The following is a 16,137-nucleotide window of genomic DNA, read 5'->3' as shown; positions in this document are numbered from 1 at the left end:
CGACATAATAAAGTTTATGAGACTAGTAGGAAAGTTGAAATACTGAAGGCTGTATTTGATGAAAGACCATTCTAGTTTATCTAACGCCTTTTCTAGATCTATTTTCATTATCATGTTGCCTTTTTCTCCTTTCATTTTGTTGAATTGGTTTATGATTTCTTGGACGATGATGACATTGTCACCGGCTTGCCTATTTTTCAAGAAACTAGCTTGACAAGTGCTAATGATTTTATTTTGTAGTGGCTTTATCCTGTTAGCAATTATTTTGGTTATTATCTTGTTGGTATTGTTACCTAAACTTATGGGTCTAAAATTTCTTAGGCTAGAAGCATTTTTAAATTTTGGGATAAGGCATACACGGGTAGTATTTATTTCAGAATCTATCGTTTCATACTTCCATACTTTAATGAAAAAATCTTTTATTGATGGTCCTACTATTTCCCAATAGGTTTGGTAGAAAAAAAGGTGAATCCCATCAGGTCCAGGTGCTTTATATGGCTGGAAGGAGTAAACTGCATTGGAAATTTCTTTTTCGGTTAAGTTCTCTCCTAATAGATTCCTATCATTTTCGGTTAGGCAATTATCCTAAGTATTGCGAATCCTATTGGAGGATTTGTGTTTGGTATAAACGAGAGTACTAAAATGATTTGTTGCATATTCTAATATATCATTTTGGTCATATACCCAATTGACATCCTTTTATTGTAAAGATACAATTGTGTTCCTCCTTCTACAATTAGGGGTGGTTGTGTGGAAGAACATAATATTGGCATCCCCGTCATTAAGCCAATTTATTCTAGACCTTATTTTCCAGTATTCCTCTTCCTGCTTTAAGATATTATTGAATTCTACTATGAGTTTTTCTTCAAGATTTACAAGGAAGGAGCTATTAGGATAGCTATTAGATTTTTGAATGCCTTGTATGCAATTTGGGAGTTTTGTTTTTTTTGTAGAATAAGTCCCCAAAGGTGTTCCTTTTCCATTTTGTGATGTCAGATTCAAAGCATGATATAGCTTCTAGCAAGTTGTCCTTTCTTTTCAATACTTGATCGACAATATTAATAAATTCGGGGTGAGAGGTCCACATTGTTTCTAGGTTAAAAGGTTTAGGTATAACATTTTTTGCTTGTTCAGTCAAGCAAATAATAATAGGGCAATGATCAGAATGAGTTCTAGGTAGATGTTGAACCTCCGCATTCGGAAAGTATTATAACCATTCATTTGTTGCTAAAAATCTATCTAATTTTTTAGAAATAAGATAGTTTTATTTTTAAATCTTTTGTTTATCCAAGTGTAACGACTACCCTTGAACTCCATATCAATTAGTTCTCAAATATTAATAGTTTCCTGGAAATCTCTTACTCTAGACGAAATTAGTTGGTTCCCGCCCTTTTTCTGATTTCAATAGTGGCTCGTTAAAATCACCACCTATTAGTCAACCACCATTAAAGTTATTTTTTATGCTTATCATATTCTCCCATAAAACTTTACGCATACATCTATGATTACCAGCATAAACAACACTAAATAGCCAACAAAAATTCATATTGTGTACCTTTATGATTGCATGCACCTCTTGGGTCGTAGTAGCTATTTCATCCAGTTCCAATATAGCATCATCCCATAGAACCATGATTCCTCTAGAGTTCCAAATAGCCAAAACTTCTATCATTCTTGTAAAAGGAAAGTCCTCTAATAGTGGTTGGGGATTATGCATTTTGATTTCAAGGAGGGCAACTAAAGGAGGCTTATGCCAGTTTAGGATTGAGCGGAAGTTCCTCCTAAAATCCTCTACATTTTTCCCCTACAATTCCATATTATTTTTATATTCATGGATCTGTTCATGTTGCGTGGTACCATTAACGGTGTGTTCCTCCTGGACTTTGTAGGTTCTGTTGTTGTTCTCATTGTTGGGTTCATAACTAGCACATAGTTCCCTAACTATGAGTTTATTGGTGCTCTTATATCCAAGGATCTTTTTAAGAGATTCGGGTGGCTTATTAAGATTAGTTTCTTTTCGAATCCTTCTTTGAACACCATGATTTTTATCTCTTTTAATACAGTTATTTCCGTCCTTGATTCCCTCATTAGTTTTATGTTCTGTTCTACTTCTTTCGATTTTGGATATTGTGTTTGTATTAGAGGAGGTAGTTTGGTGTGAATTGGTACCTAAGACGATGCTATGATGTTAGGTCCCTCGTTCGAGCTTCCAATCAACCCGGTCGGTATCAACACTGGTGGAGGGGCACCCTATTGAAACAAATGTAGTGGGTTGAAAAGTGGATCCCTGCCCATTTTCGGTATCACTTGTTGTAGGAATGGCATTTCTGCTGGATATTGGTTAATGGTTTGGGGAATGGTTGTTTCCCCAAGTGGGAATGTGAAATGCTGGAGCTGGGGGTTATTGGTAATTTAGAGGATTTGGGAAGACAGACCCCATCCAGACATTTGTATGGTATGTTTCCATTGCAGGCCTCATCCCCTCCCCCACCACTTAGGCTAGGAATGTTGGACTCTGCACTACAATGTCAACCTCTCTCCCCTCTATCAGCACATTAAAGGAGAGAGTGTGTCCCTGCAGGCTTAGTTCAAACCACGATATTGATACTATGTTCGGGGATGGGGCTGGGTGGCATAGATAGGAGTGTTGTTCAGTGGGTTTGTTTGATGGGAGTCTAGTAGTTCGTTGTTTCCCATGGTTTGGAATGTGGTTTGGTTTTGAGTGTGAAGAGTTTGGAGTATGGATGATTGGCGTCTTAGTTGAGAGTTGAAAGGGACTCTGGGCATTATATTTTAAAGGGGGTAGTACAATACTGATAGAATAACTAGGTATATTGACTGTATTTAATGAAGTGTTATTAATACTACAAGATGTATTCAAAGTATTTAAAGTACGAGGTCGAGGGGTAGTATTAGGAATATTTGTATTTATTTCATCTGTTGATTTAGATATTTTACTGGGTATAATATTTTGTGATCCTAGGGCTTTTTTTTATTTTATCTATTCTAGTATCTTCTTGATTCACCTTGGATTTGACTAGTCCTGTTGGTGCTTCGCTGTCCGAAGGAAAGGTTTCTAGGTTGTCCACGTGTTTTAAAATGTTTTCCTCCATTGATATATTGGATGTCAAGACGGTGAGCTCTAAGTAAAATTTTATCAGACCTTGCATGTTTTCTCCTTCTGTGGAGGGGGTTATACTAGGTGTGTAGATAGTATTGCTACGATCATTAATGGTGGAGTGTAGGGGGTAATTGGGGTTAGGTGTTAAGCTAGTCTTAGGGGTAGTAGGGGTCGCCTTAGTGGTCCTACCAACTTTTGTCCCATCAGAGGTAAAGCCTATTTTTGTAATATTTGTATTCTTGATGTCATTCGTGATGACATCATTTCCATCATCTTTGATGCCATCTCCATTGTTGTATTTGCTAGGCATACTACTATGGTTTCCTTGTTTGGAGATTTGTTCTTTCGTATTGGCGTTATCTAAGTCATCCGATTCATCATTATTTTAGGATGAAGCTGTTGTTTTACTTATATATTTAAATAGTAGAGAATCAAGATACTTACATGTTATGGCGTCAAATAATTTAACCGGAATGCCTTCATTATTTCACTGTTTACCCTTGTTTTTACGTTATTGATAATAAAGGTCTAAAGTGAAAAAAATATGATTACTATAAAGCTATCCTATATCTTCCAACCTAACTTTAAAAATGTCTATTCTAATTCCTCCTGGTTGGACAGGCCTACGTTCACATTACGAAAGTTGTATTATTGATGTGAGTACCAAGAAGCTGAACGAAGCAAAGATCAGTTACTTGTTTTACCATTTATACATTAATTAGTTGTAGTCTTCCTCTTCTACTTCACTTTTAACTTTTTTATCTAGAAGGTTGTTTTGTGAAGATTCTCCAGTTTGTTCTCTACTGCATGGTACATTTGATCTAATTATCACCTAACCACATGGGAATGCATTCATGACATTTCCGCATTTCAACTATTGAAAATTTGTAATGCAGATCAAGTATATGAAGGAGATGTATTTATTATACCTCAATTATTTATACGAGAAAATTGCTCATAAAGCGCAATAGGTATGTCAGCAACACCCCTTTAACTGCTTCATCATAGTTCCAAAATTTAGTTAACTCCTTTGCAAGTTTCGCCAAATGACACACCATCATTTGCATATAGCATGTTTAGTGCACATTGTATTCTATTGGTTATTGGAAACTCCTCAATCTGGGAACTGATGCAGAAAGCTCAAGACAGTAAATTCTCATTTTTGCTTCCTTAATTTGGTTCCTTTCATGTCGATTTTCATCTTGAGATAATAGTTGTAGTGCGGCTAGTTCCTTTTAATTTCTACAATCGGCATCATTTGTTTGTGTTGACGTATTGTAAATGATTGTGAAGTAAAGATAGTAGTGGTCACCAAAAAAGAGTTATTTTCACATGTAATTTTTTTGTTAGTTTGTTTAGCTTTCGGGGAAAGAATTGAGGCCTCCATTCATCGGGTAGGGAGTTGATGTATCTGAATTTAAAAGCACTTGAATGAACATTTTTCTGAATTGTGTGAACCTTGCGAGCTATGTTATTTGTCTTTTTATGTCATGATTTCTTAAACTTTACTCCCTTTTTCGTTTCCATGGGAGGTACTTCAAACATGAATTTCAAAAGTAGAGCAACGGACAAGAAACAAGACTGTGACTAAACTGATTTTTTTCTTTCTGATCTTATGCATGACACTCTTCATCAGCGTCTTGAAAATGAGATAATTGAAACGCTGAAGATATTCAAGTTGACGCTAGAGTGTATTATGCTTTACTTGCGGCTTAACAAGTAAGATATTCAACTTAGTAACAAGAACAAACTGGTCTCGGTTGAGAAGCACATAAGTTTCTTTCGTTGTTCAAATTTGGCACGCATCAGGATTTCTTCTTCTCCACAGCAGGGGCAATTTCATCAGTCTTCCATGTAGCTTCAGAGCCCATAATCTATTGATGGTCAAACTAATCCACCGATGCAGCCTGTACATGGTTCTATGGAGGCGATGAAACATAATTATATCACCAACTTGCAACATAATTCCTTGTCTGCCGTTACGACTATTTCATATTCTCAACATCACAAGATAAATACGGTAAAGCCTGGTTCCAGATGGGATCTGGGATAGGGTAATTTGTTGAACTCGATGCAGCAGGTGGCTAGTGGCTCCTTATAACATAATCGTATTAACAGTCTTCAACATGATAACATAAGCTTATTAAGTACACAATGTGGAACGAACCCAATTCAGGCAAAGCTCGGTTACCTAAAACAAAATTCAAGTGCCTAGCAGAAAATGTCGTACAGCCAAAAAATATTGCAGAACCAGCGACTACTTTTTCAAAGAAAAGTTAACGCAACAGCATCAAGCAAAGCAGCAGGTAATCCTCGAATCCCTGCATCAAAACTCAAATGTGTTGCCATAATTACTTCTTATACAACACGAGGAACAAATGTTGCAGAACCAATAATTAACACCGCTATGCAAGTTGCTACTGATGTAGAAACAACTTTTTCGAAGTGGAATTTAATGAAACAGCAGCAAGCAATGAATTCATTATTTGGCGTATCGACAAATTCCAACTCAGCAAGACATGAAAAATACAATACAACCTGGTTCCAATTCCTTGAACTCACTGCAATAGTTGTCTACGGGCTCTTTGAAACAAAATCCTATTAACAATCGTCAACAAGTTCACATAAGCTCATTAAGTTCACAAAGTGAAACTAACCAGGGCAGGCAAAGCTCGATTTCACACAACAAAATTCAGCGTCTGGCAAAGAATGTCGTAGAGCCAGAAAATGTTTCATAACCAGCAATTAAGACAGTAGTGCCACCATCGGCACATGCAACAACTACTTTTACAAAGACAGAAGTTAATGCAACGTCAGCAAGCAAAGCAACATAAGACCACACTAAGGCCAACCCACCAGATGTCACAGCATTATCAGTCTTCCATGCAGCTTCAGCAATGCAGTATCTTGATGGTCAAAACGAATCCACAGATGAAATCCGTACAGGATTCCATGGAAGGCAACGCAACAAAACAATATTATCAACTTGCAACATCATTGTTTGGATAATTCAATTGCTTATGTTTTGTGCACTCTGAACTTATGCACCCTTCCCTAGATTATGTGAAGTAATTGATTTTATATGATAAATTACTTATATTTTATGCGGGAATAGTTGCTACAATTTCTAACTCTACAAGATTAGCTGAGGTGACTTTATGAGAGACTATGACAGGGCATTTTCTGTATACCCGTCTAGCTATGACTGGGTCACCAACTGAAGTAGAGACTTAGAATGGTTCTGAGAGAGTTTCTGGAGTGACATCGAAGTTTACTGCAATATATGTAGTTACAAAGGAAAGAGTAGCCCCTAGATCTTAAAAAACATAAACATATAAATGTAAGGCTCCTAACATATCAGTGACCACATCAGGAGAGTCTTCATGGTCTTGGCGAGCCTAGAGAGCATATAACCTATTTTGGTGCGGACCGCGACCAATACCAAATGAAGCACCCTGCTGAGTTGGCCGACCTGCTCGTGCTGCTGGAGCTGTAGACTGAGCCCTACTATTATTACCTCCTTTATCCTGTTTATAAGAAATACAATCTCTCTACCTGTGACTAGACTGACCACACCCAAAACATCCTTCCTTTTTTGCAAGACACTCTCCTGGATGGTTCATACCACACTTTGGAAAAAGTTGGGTAGGTTATGGTACCTGAAACACTCTTGTAAGACATAAAGCCTAATGTTCTACCTTTTTTATCCCGTCGAAACATAGGGGATGGAGCACTAGCTGATGAAGGTGCTGGAGATGAAAACTTTTGCTGAAACTACGAGCGATTTCTACCACCCAATTTATGCTAAGAGTAATCATAGTTGCATGTCCTAGACTTCTTGTTGTACTTAGCATGTTCCCTAAGCTTATCTCCCTCTGCTTGCTAAGCATGATTCATGAGCCTAGAGATATTCCTATCCTCTAACAACATTGCATTTCTGAACTTTATCTTCACAAAGTTAGATAGTCCATATGGGAACTTACTCAGTTGTGCCCTGGAATTGACAACCATATGTGGAGCATACCTAGAGAGTTGGGTGAACCTAGGTCTGCACTCTTGAACTGCCATAGAACCTTCTCTCAAATTCATGAACTCCTGAGCCTTAGCCTCTTTCAACTCTCTTGCAAAGAACATATCAAGAAAAGTTCCTGTGAAACACTCCCAAGTCAAACGAGCTGAATTCTCACCCCTGTGTTCCTTCCACTATGTAAACCATATGTGATCCACATCCTTAAGATGTTAGGATGCCAACTCAACCCTATCATTTCCAGTCAATTGCATCTCTCCAAAGATCTTCTTGACCTCATCAATAATGTTCTAAGGGTCTTCACCAACCTGCGACCCTAGAAACTCAGGTGGATTCATCTGTACAAAATCAAAAACCCTAGCTGCTACTGATGCACCACTTTTATTTGCAGGTACTAGAGCCTGCTGACTGTTCAAGTTGGAAACACTTTGAGCCGAAAGCTAAATAGCATTCTGAAACTGTCCATTCAAAACCTTATGGTGTAGGACTGGAGGAGCTGCATCAGCATTGTGGGCATTAGAATTCCTTGCATAAGCTTTACGAGGAGGCATGACTTGAAACACATAACATCGAGTTAGGAAGGAGATCATATCCATGCCCGATAAGAATAACAAGAAAATGATGTTTTTCCTAAATCACTTTGTAGCCTCCCCATCATCAGTGTGGCGCACTTTACACTCATGAAAGGGACTCTACTTAGTGAAACTTTTTTGACATCCTAGGACTATTTAACCTAGTTCTCTAATACCAATTTGTTACGCTTCGAGGCAACACCTTGGGCGTAAACACAGAACCTAGGATCACGAATAACCCATAGCTAACCCTGGGTTGATATATCAGTAGCAAACTAAGATAAACTGAAATAATAAATAGTGTGTGGAAGCTTAAAACATGATATAAACAGAAATGGGGAATACCCAATACTGTCTGATTATAAAAGACTACGAGTTTATTAACAACTAGAAGATCAAACTCAAAATCAAAACTAAATCTAACTATTTCTAAAATATCTTCTAATTGACTAAAGATGTTGGGTCATGCCCCCAGCTGACCCTATTATAAACTGAACCTAAAATGGAAGACTGAAATATGAAACATGTCTGTTGTGTTTGAAGTATGAGTACTCACCGCTGATAATGCTGAATACGGATCAGGAACTGATCTACACGTCATCTAAATGATGAGGATCTGAACCTACATCACGAAAAGATGTAGGGTAGAGTATGCATCAGTACTTGAAAGGTACCAAGCATTCATAATAGGATAAAGCTGAACAAATAAATATATATATGAATAAAGCGTACAAGTCAATGATTTAATGTGAATATGATAAAGATACTGAGATATACTAAAAATGACTAAACTAAATGCAATGACCAAGTACATAACATGTTGACACTGAATATTAAAATGTAACTGAAAACCTGGTTAATGCACTACAATCTAACTGTGGGAGCTACTATTAAGCGACATAAAACAATATGAGTGAAACATGAAGTCTGATGTATATGTCCCATTGAGGGAATGCAACATACCTTGCCAGGGTATAAAGTCTTGACTTGCGTGATTTTTAAACCTGATGCCCACAATGGGTAGTTATAAACCTACTTGGGCACGTAGTTTTGGGATTATCTTGGTGACTGACACTAGACCAACTTGATATTAAGCCTACTACGAACTGGAAATGTGTACGATACAACATAACTGAAATATATTAGATTTCTTAATATTCTGACATGCTAACTAAAAAATACAACATTAAATTACTGATAATGAAACAAATGAAAATGGTGGCATGTATATCTGTTAATATGTCCTAGCTAGTGTAATTCATGAACTGAAAGAACTACATACCTAGGGCTCTGAGTTTCATACATGAATCTATGCAATAGTGTTACGAATATGTGAAAATCTCATTGGGAACTCTTTAGTAGCTAAATCAGCAATTTTTTTTGAAGTTTTAGAAACCCTAGGTCTAAACAATGTGAAGGGAATCAAGAATCTAACTGAATTCTAGGGACTTAATGGATAAAAGGAATGCACTAGTGAAATCCCACAGACCTGGTGACGAATTCCACAGAGAAATCTTTTGATTTCGGGGTTGGAACTGAGGAAAACCTACTTGTTGTTCTTGAAAAAGTTATCGCATGTTTCTTCCGTTTTTTGCTGTATGTTTTCATGAATTTAGGGAATGATTGACAAGGGTAGGATCTGATTAAGTTACTAGGCTTAAATGGACCAAAACGACCTAGTTTAGGGGTTAAACGACTTAGTCTAGGTTCCCAACGCATAGGGGAAAATACCAAATGACCCCTAACTTAAAAGCTCTTGGGGCCAATGACAGTCATAACTGACGGACCGTCGATCGACTAATTGTCCGTCCTGTCAGTTCGTCGATCCGCTTCAGAAGATGGGGGTGGTCTGAACCACGGACTGTGGTCTGACGTACGGTTTGTAGGTCCAGACGTAAATGGATATTTTTGGGGTTCTGGGGAGGGGCCAGGAAGTGGCCAACCACAAACCCCACCTATGGTGTGTGGGTGGCCTTTATTTGTGGCACCTGCAACTTCTGAAAATCTGCATTTTGTCTCTTTTAGAATCAGGGATTTTACAGAACTCCGGGAAGACCTTCTATAAATACTTTAAGGAACTCATTTACTACTAGGACGGACACAAAAGTTGGGGTTTCGGAGTGTGAATCCTTAACCAGAACAAGATGAAAGATATACCCTTTGGAAATCATTTTTCTAGTCTTAAGGTAAGAGATAAATCGACCTACATGCACTGAGCTACTACAGTTCTATTCTAAGACTGGCTCGTTCTGAAACTAAAAACAAATAATCCTAGTTATACAATCGACTGAGGCATAACAAAAATGTAACCAATCCATTCCTAGTATGATATCAAAATCTAACATTTCTAACTCTACAAGGTCTTCTGAGTTGACTTTCTGACAGACTGTGACTCGGCAATTTCTATATACCCGCCTAGCTATAACTGGGTTACCAATTAGAGTAGAGACTGAAAAAGGTTCTGCGAGAGTTTCTTGACTAATACCAAAGCTTAGTGCTATATAGGGAGTTACAAAGGAAAGAGTAGCCCATAAATCTAACAAAGCATAAAGATCTAAATAAAAACATACCAGTAACCAAATCAAGGGAATCCTCCTGGTCCTGGCAAGCTTGGAGAGCATACAACCTATTCTGGCGCTGACCGCCACCTCTATCGAATGAAGTACCCTACTGAGTTGAGTGACCTGCTGGTGCTGCAGGATCTGTAGACTGAGCCCCGTTATTGTTACCTCCTGACCCCTGCCTAGCTGAAAGGCAATCCTTCAGCCTATGGCAAGACTGACCACACCCAAAACATCCTTCTTTTCCTGCAAGACACTCGCCTGGATGGTTCTTACCACACATTGGGAAAGTTGGGTAGGTCTTGCTACCTAAAGTACTACCTTGATACTTAGAGCCTGATGCCCTACCTTTCTTGTAACACCCCGTATTCTAAGCAGACCAGAAATGCAGAATTCGAGAAGTTTCAGGTGCCACCTATGGACCATAAGTTGACCTACGAATCATACGTGGGGTTCGTGGTTGGCCATCTACAACCCCTCCTCATATATCGAGAAACCAATCGTCTAAGGGTCGACCCACGACCCGACCTACGGACCTTAGGTCAGACACGGGAGGTGGTCCTGGTCCGTGGATCGAGACCCCCAAATCCAACTCTCTAAAGTAAGTCGATGCCTGGCAGGATGGATCGTAGGTCAGTCGATGGTCCGTTCGTCATGTCCATCGGTTGGCCCCGTCAGCGTTTAAGTCAGGGGTCATTAGGGCATTTCCCTATGCGTTAGACACCTAAACTACGTCGTTTAACCCCTAAACTAAGTTGTTTTAATTAATTTTAGGCTAGTAACTTAATAAGACTTTGCCCAAGTCGAATCATTCTTAAAAAATTCATCCAAGTTAAACGATAAGAACAGAAAGAATAGAATAACACTCTCCAAGAACGCAACAAGGTTTCTTCCAGTTCAAGCGTCAAAATTGAAATATTTCTCCATGAAATTCTTCACCAGGTATGTGGGATTTCACTAGTGGGTTCCTTTCACCTATTAGGTCACTAGAATTCAATCAGAATCTTGATTCTCTATATCATGTTTAGAACTAGGGTTTCTTGAACTTTAGAAAAGTGGTGTGATTCATAAGTTAGATCAATCGTAATCATATTATCTTATATTTGAGGAACTGTTGCTTTGTTTCTTGCATGAAACTGAGAAGTCTAGTTGTGTAGATTCGTTTAGTTGATCAATTACACTTGCTAGGTTAGTTTATTCTATTATACATTCTCCAGTTAATAGTGTTTCATTATCAATACATTAATGTTGCATTTTTAGTTAGCATGTCAGTATTTTGAGCTATTCAGTATTAGATAAATTCAGTTATAATGTGTTACTTACATAATTAGTTCGGAGTAGGCTTAATACCGAGTGGACTAAGGGTCAGTCACCCGCATAGTCCCATAACTGCGTGCCCCCGTAGGATAAGTCCTCTTGATAGGGCTTAAATATCCGAATCTAGAGATAACTCTCACAGTTTAATGTCGATTAACACAATCTCCCACAATCAGATTCTACTGCATTGGCAATGTTATCAGTTATAGTTCAATATTCAGTTTGAGCATGTTCTATACTTGGGCATTGCATTCAATTACCTCAATACTCAATATATTTTAGTATATACATTCAGTTCAAATATATCATTCCCCTTATTGCTTTCTTGAGTTATGCATACATTATTGCTCAGGTTTATCCTATCCTGCATGCTCAGTACCTTTTAAGTACTGACGCATACTCTTCCCTACATCTTCTCATGATCAAGGTTGAGGTCCTCGCTCAGGCATAGATCAGTTCCAGATCTCCAATTCAGAAGTATCAGTTGTGAGTCCTCATTCTTCGAGGAATATTGACTTGTATTTTATTCAGTTAATCTTGTTTTTGTTTCAATTTTGCTAGACTTAGCTGGGGCATGTCCCAACATCTATAGTCAGTTAGAGGCTTATTTCAGACATAGTTAGATTCATATTTAGTTATGTTTGACCTTCCAGTGTTGTTTAAGCTCTCAATTTTCATATATATAGACAGTATTGGGTATTCCCATCATTTCCCTTTATATCATGTTTAAGCTTCCGTACAATAATTTATATGTTAACTAAATATTTAAGTATGCTTATGATATTCCAAGTGGGTTAGCTTGGGGTCACTCATGATCTTAAGTCTCATGTTTACATCAAAGGGGTAGCCTCGATGCGTGACAAACTTGGTATAAGAGTATTAGGTTCAAGAGTCCTAGGATGTCTGAATAACCACACTAAGAAGAGTCCCTTTTATGAGTATGAAGAGCGCCACACCTATGAGGGGGAGTCTACGAACTATTTTTGGAAAACCTTCACTTTCTTGTTATTCTTAGCGTGTGTGGGTATGATCTCCTTTCTAACTCAATGTCATGCATTTTCAGATCATGCCTTCTCATAGAGTTTACCCAAGGAATGCTAATGCACGTACTGCTGATGCAGTTCCGCCAGTTCCAGATCAGGAAGTTTTGAATGCTGAGTTTTGGAAGGCCATTCAACTTTTGACGTAGAGTGTACGTAACAAGAACAATCAGCAGGTTCAAGTTCGTGCAAATACTAGTTGTGGATCAATGGCAGCAGGGTTCTGTGATTTTGTTAGGACAAATATGCCGAGGTTCAAGGGTCACAAGTTGGTGAGGATTCCCAGAACTTTATTGTTGAGGTCAAGAAGATCTTTTGAGTGATGCAAGTGATTGGAAATTATACGGTAGAGTTTGCGTCCTACTAGCTTAAGGATGTGGCACACATATGATCAACGCAGTGGAAGGAAAACATGGGTCACAATGTCGCTCCTATAACATGAGAGTATTTTATCGGAGCTTTTCTGTACATGTTCTTCCCAAGAGAGTCAAGGGAGGCTAAGGCTCAGGAATTGATGAATTTGAGACAAGGTTCTATGTTAGTCCATGAGTATGGACTTAAGTTCGCCCAGCACTCCAGGTATGATCCGCATATGGTTGCCAATCCTAGGGCACATATGAGTAAGTTCCTATTTAGAGTGTCTGAGTTGGTAAAAACAGAGTGCAGAAATGCGATGCTGTTAGTAGATGTGAAATTCTCTAGGCTCATGAGTTTGAGGGATATAAACTTAGAGAACAAACTAATAACAATAAAAAGGCTAGGAAAGGTGACTATGAGTAGTTTCAAAAGAAATCAGGTGTTGGAAATGGCTCACAGTTTCAGCAAAACTCTTCAGCCTCAGCACCATCATCAACTAATGTTCCATCCTCTAGGTTTCGATAGGATAAAAAATGTAGGGCATCAAGCTCTATGTCTTAGGGGAGTGTTTCAGTGACCAGAACCTACCTAACTTGTCAATAGTGTGGTAAGAACTATCCGGGCGAGTGTCTTGTAGGAAACGATTGATGTTTTGGGTGTGGTCAGAGTGATAGAAAAATGAGGGATTACTCTTCTTCTAAACAGGGACAAGGATGTAACAATGGTAGGGTTCAGTCTACAACTTCAGCAGCACCAGCAGGTCGCCAAACTCAGTAGGGTACTTCAACTGGTACAGGTGGCGGTCAGTGTCAAAACATGTTGTATGCACTCCAGGTTCACCAGGATCAGCAAGATTCTTGTAATGTGGTTACTTGTACGTTGCGAGTCTTTCATTTAGATGTTTATACTTTTTTAGAACCAGGGGCTACTATTTTCTTTGTAACTCCTTATATAGCAGTAAACTTCGGTGTCAGTCTAGAAACCCTCTTAGAACCTTTCTAACTCTCTACTATAGTCGGTGACCCAGTTATAACTAGACGGTAACATAAAATGCCTTGTCACAATTTCTCAAAAAGTCACCTCAGCAGATCTTATAGTGTTAGAAATGGTAGACTTTGATATCATTCTAGGCATGTATTGGTTACATTTTTGTTATGCATCAGTCGATTGTAGAACTATGATCATTCTTTTTCAGTTTCAAGACTAGCTAATTGTCACGACCTTAGAGAACCCCCTAGTCGTAACACGGCGTACTCGACCCCAAAGGGGACTTATACAAGCTTCATAGCATTTATTCATTCCATAGGTAATAGAAATACTACGAAATTAAAACTTTTTATTCCAAAACCATACAATCTATCATTTCAAAAGAATTTAAAAGCAAGAGCAAGTCTAACATCTCACATGGCCATCTTAGACAAACTTATAACAAGTTAGGTCACGACCCCTTATAATCGAAAACTACTAAATGTTTGTTACAAGAACAAAAGGAAATATAAAGGTCCTTGTCCTCGACATATGAGGACATACCAAAATGAGGCCTCGAGAGAAGTCTAATGCCAAGCTTCACTAGAGAATGATATCACATGACAAAACCTATACTTGTAGTAAAAATAAGAAAATATGGGTTAGCACACAAAAATGTACTAAGTATGATGACCATGAAAAAACAAGCTTAAAAGGGACATTTTGTTGGAAGTCATGCTTGTATGCCATTTTAGTAAAACTTCATGAATATTGATACAAGGGGCTTGATATAAGTCACAACCAACATACAAGTCACATATTCACATTCGAATACAATCACTTATAAACCTTTACCTTCATCTTGATCCTCCACCTCAAGCAACCCTCAAGCTACACATTATGCAATGTATGGGTAGAGTCCCATACCACAACCCACACTGAGGCACCACCTTAAGACCAAAAGTGAACTTACCATTCAACCTTTCCACATTTACACAATAAAGCATTTAAGAGACATAAACATAACATGAATCACATTATCACATTAAGACCAATATCCAAGACAACTCTAAGTCATAGTTGTGCAATGTGCAAGTACCATCCCATACTACTACTCACACTAAGTATTCCTTTCAAGTTACCATAGACAAGGCACATTCATTTACAATAATCAAGACAAGAAAGTAACTCATAATACAATCCAAGTATAGCATGCATCATTTACATTAGACATTTAAATCAACATTATTCATTAGCTTCATTTAGAGAACATTCACACAATAGTCATTAAGATTTAGAGAACTCATAATTGCCCTCTTGAAGCCTACTCGTGCCATGTATGGATAGCATCTCATACTACTACCCACACTTCATAGAACTCCTCAAGAAACTATAATGCACATCTCACATGATGGGAATAAGCGTTTAACCGACTTAGACCAAGAGAGTTAGATCATGGAATCCAGTGTCTACCCCATACCGTAAAGAGGTGATCAACTTGCCTAAGAAGACCGGTAAAGCTTAAGTGGATCCACTAGCTATCCTATGTGGGCACATAGTTAAGGGACAATGAGGTTGATACATGATACTCTGCCTCAACTATCGGATGAGTATCCACCCCAAGAGATTCCTCCTAGATACCCTGCCTCAACTTATGGATGAGTATCCATCCCATTCTATATCCTCTCGGTGCTTAGCCTACATTCCCATAGAGTAGTTAACGTACATTTTATTCAAGGGATAATAGATTCTTAGTAGACACTCCGCCTCAACTCCCGGATGAACATCCAATTCAAGAGATTGCTACTATACACTCCGCCTCAACTCCCGGATGAGCATCCATCTCAAGGGATTGCTACTAGGTACCCAGCGTCAATTCCTGGATGAGCACCCATCCTATCCCACATTCGATGGAAATCTTATAGATTCAAAAATTATAAAAGCCTTTCAACTAAGAATCCCATTATCATTCATTAGTGTAAGAGTGAGAATATCATTTCAATCAACACGTCATTATCATTCCTTAGAGTACAAGTGAGAATAGCCTTTCAACAAGTATTTCATCGTTAACATTATCATTGAGTATTCATTCAAGTGTGTGTATATATGAGAATAGCCTTTCACATAATCACCATCATTCACAACTGTTAATAGAGAGATAACATTCAATCCTAAC

At 38.2% G+C, this 16,137-nt stretch overlaps 1 pseudogene; it reads left to right on the top strand.

The window, feature by feature from the left end:
- The first annotated feature begins 1,831 nt into the window (after window positions 1–1,831).
- On the top strand, window positions 1,832–5,691 carry LOC125811326 (mediator of RNA polymerase II transcription subunit 15a-like; annotated as a pseudogene).
- Window positions 5,692–16,137: the final 10,446 nt, after the last annotated feature.

Source organism: Solanum verrucosum, unplaced genomic scaffold (genome assembly GCF_900185275.1).
Source record: "Solanum verrucosum unplaced genomic scaffold, falcon-dt-bn FXZP01000982.1, whole genome shotgun sequence".
NCBI classification, from domain to species: Eukaryota; Viridiplantae; Streptophyta; class Magnoliopsida; order Solanales; family Solanaceae; genus Solanum; species Solanum verrucosum.
The sequence above is the reverse complement of the archived record's forward strand: the minus strand, read 5'-3'. Positions and strand labels throughout refer to the sequence as shown.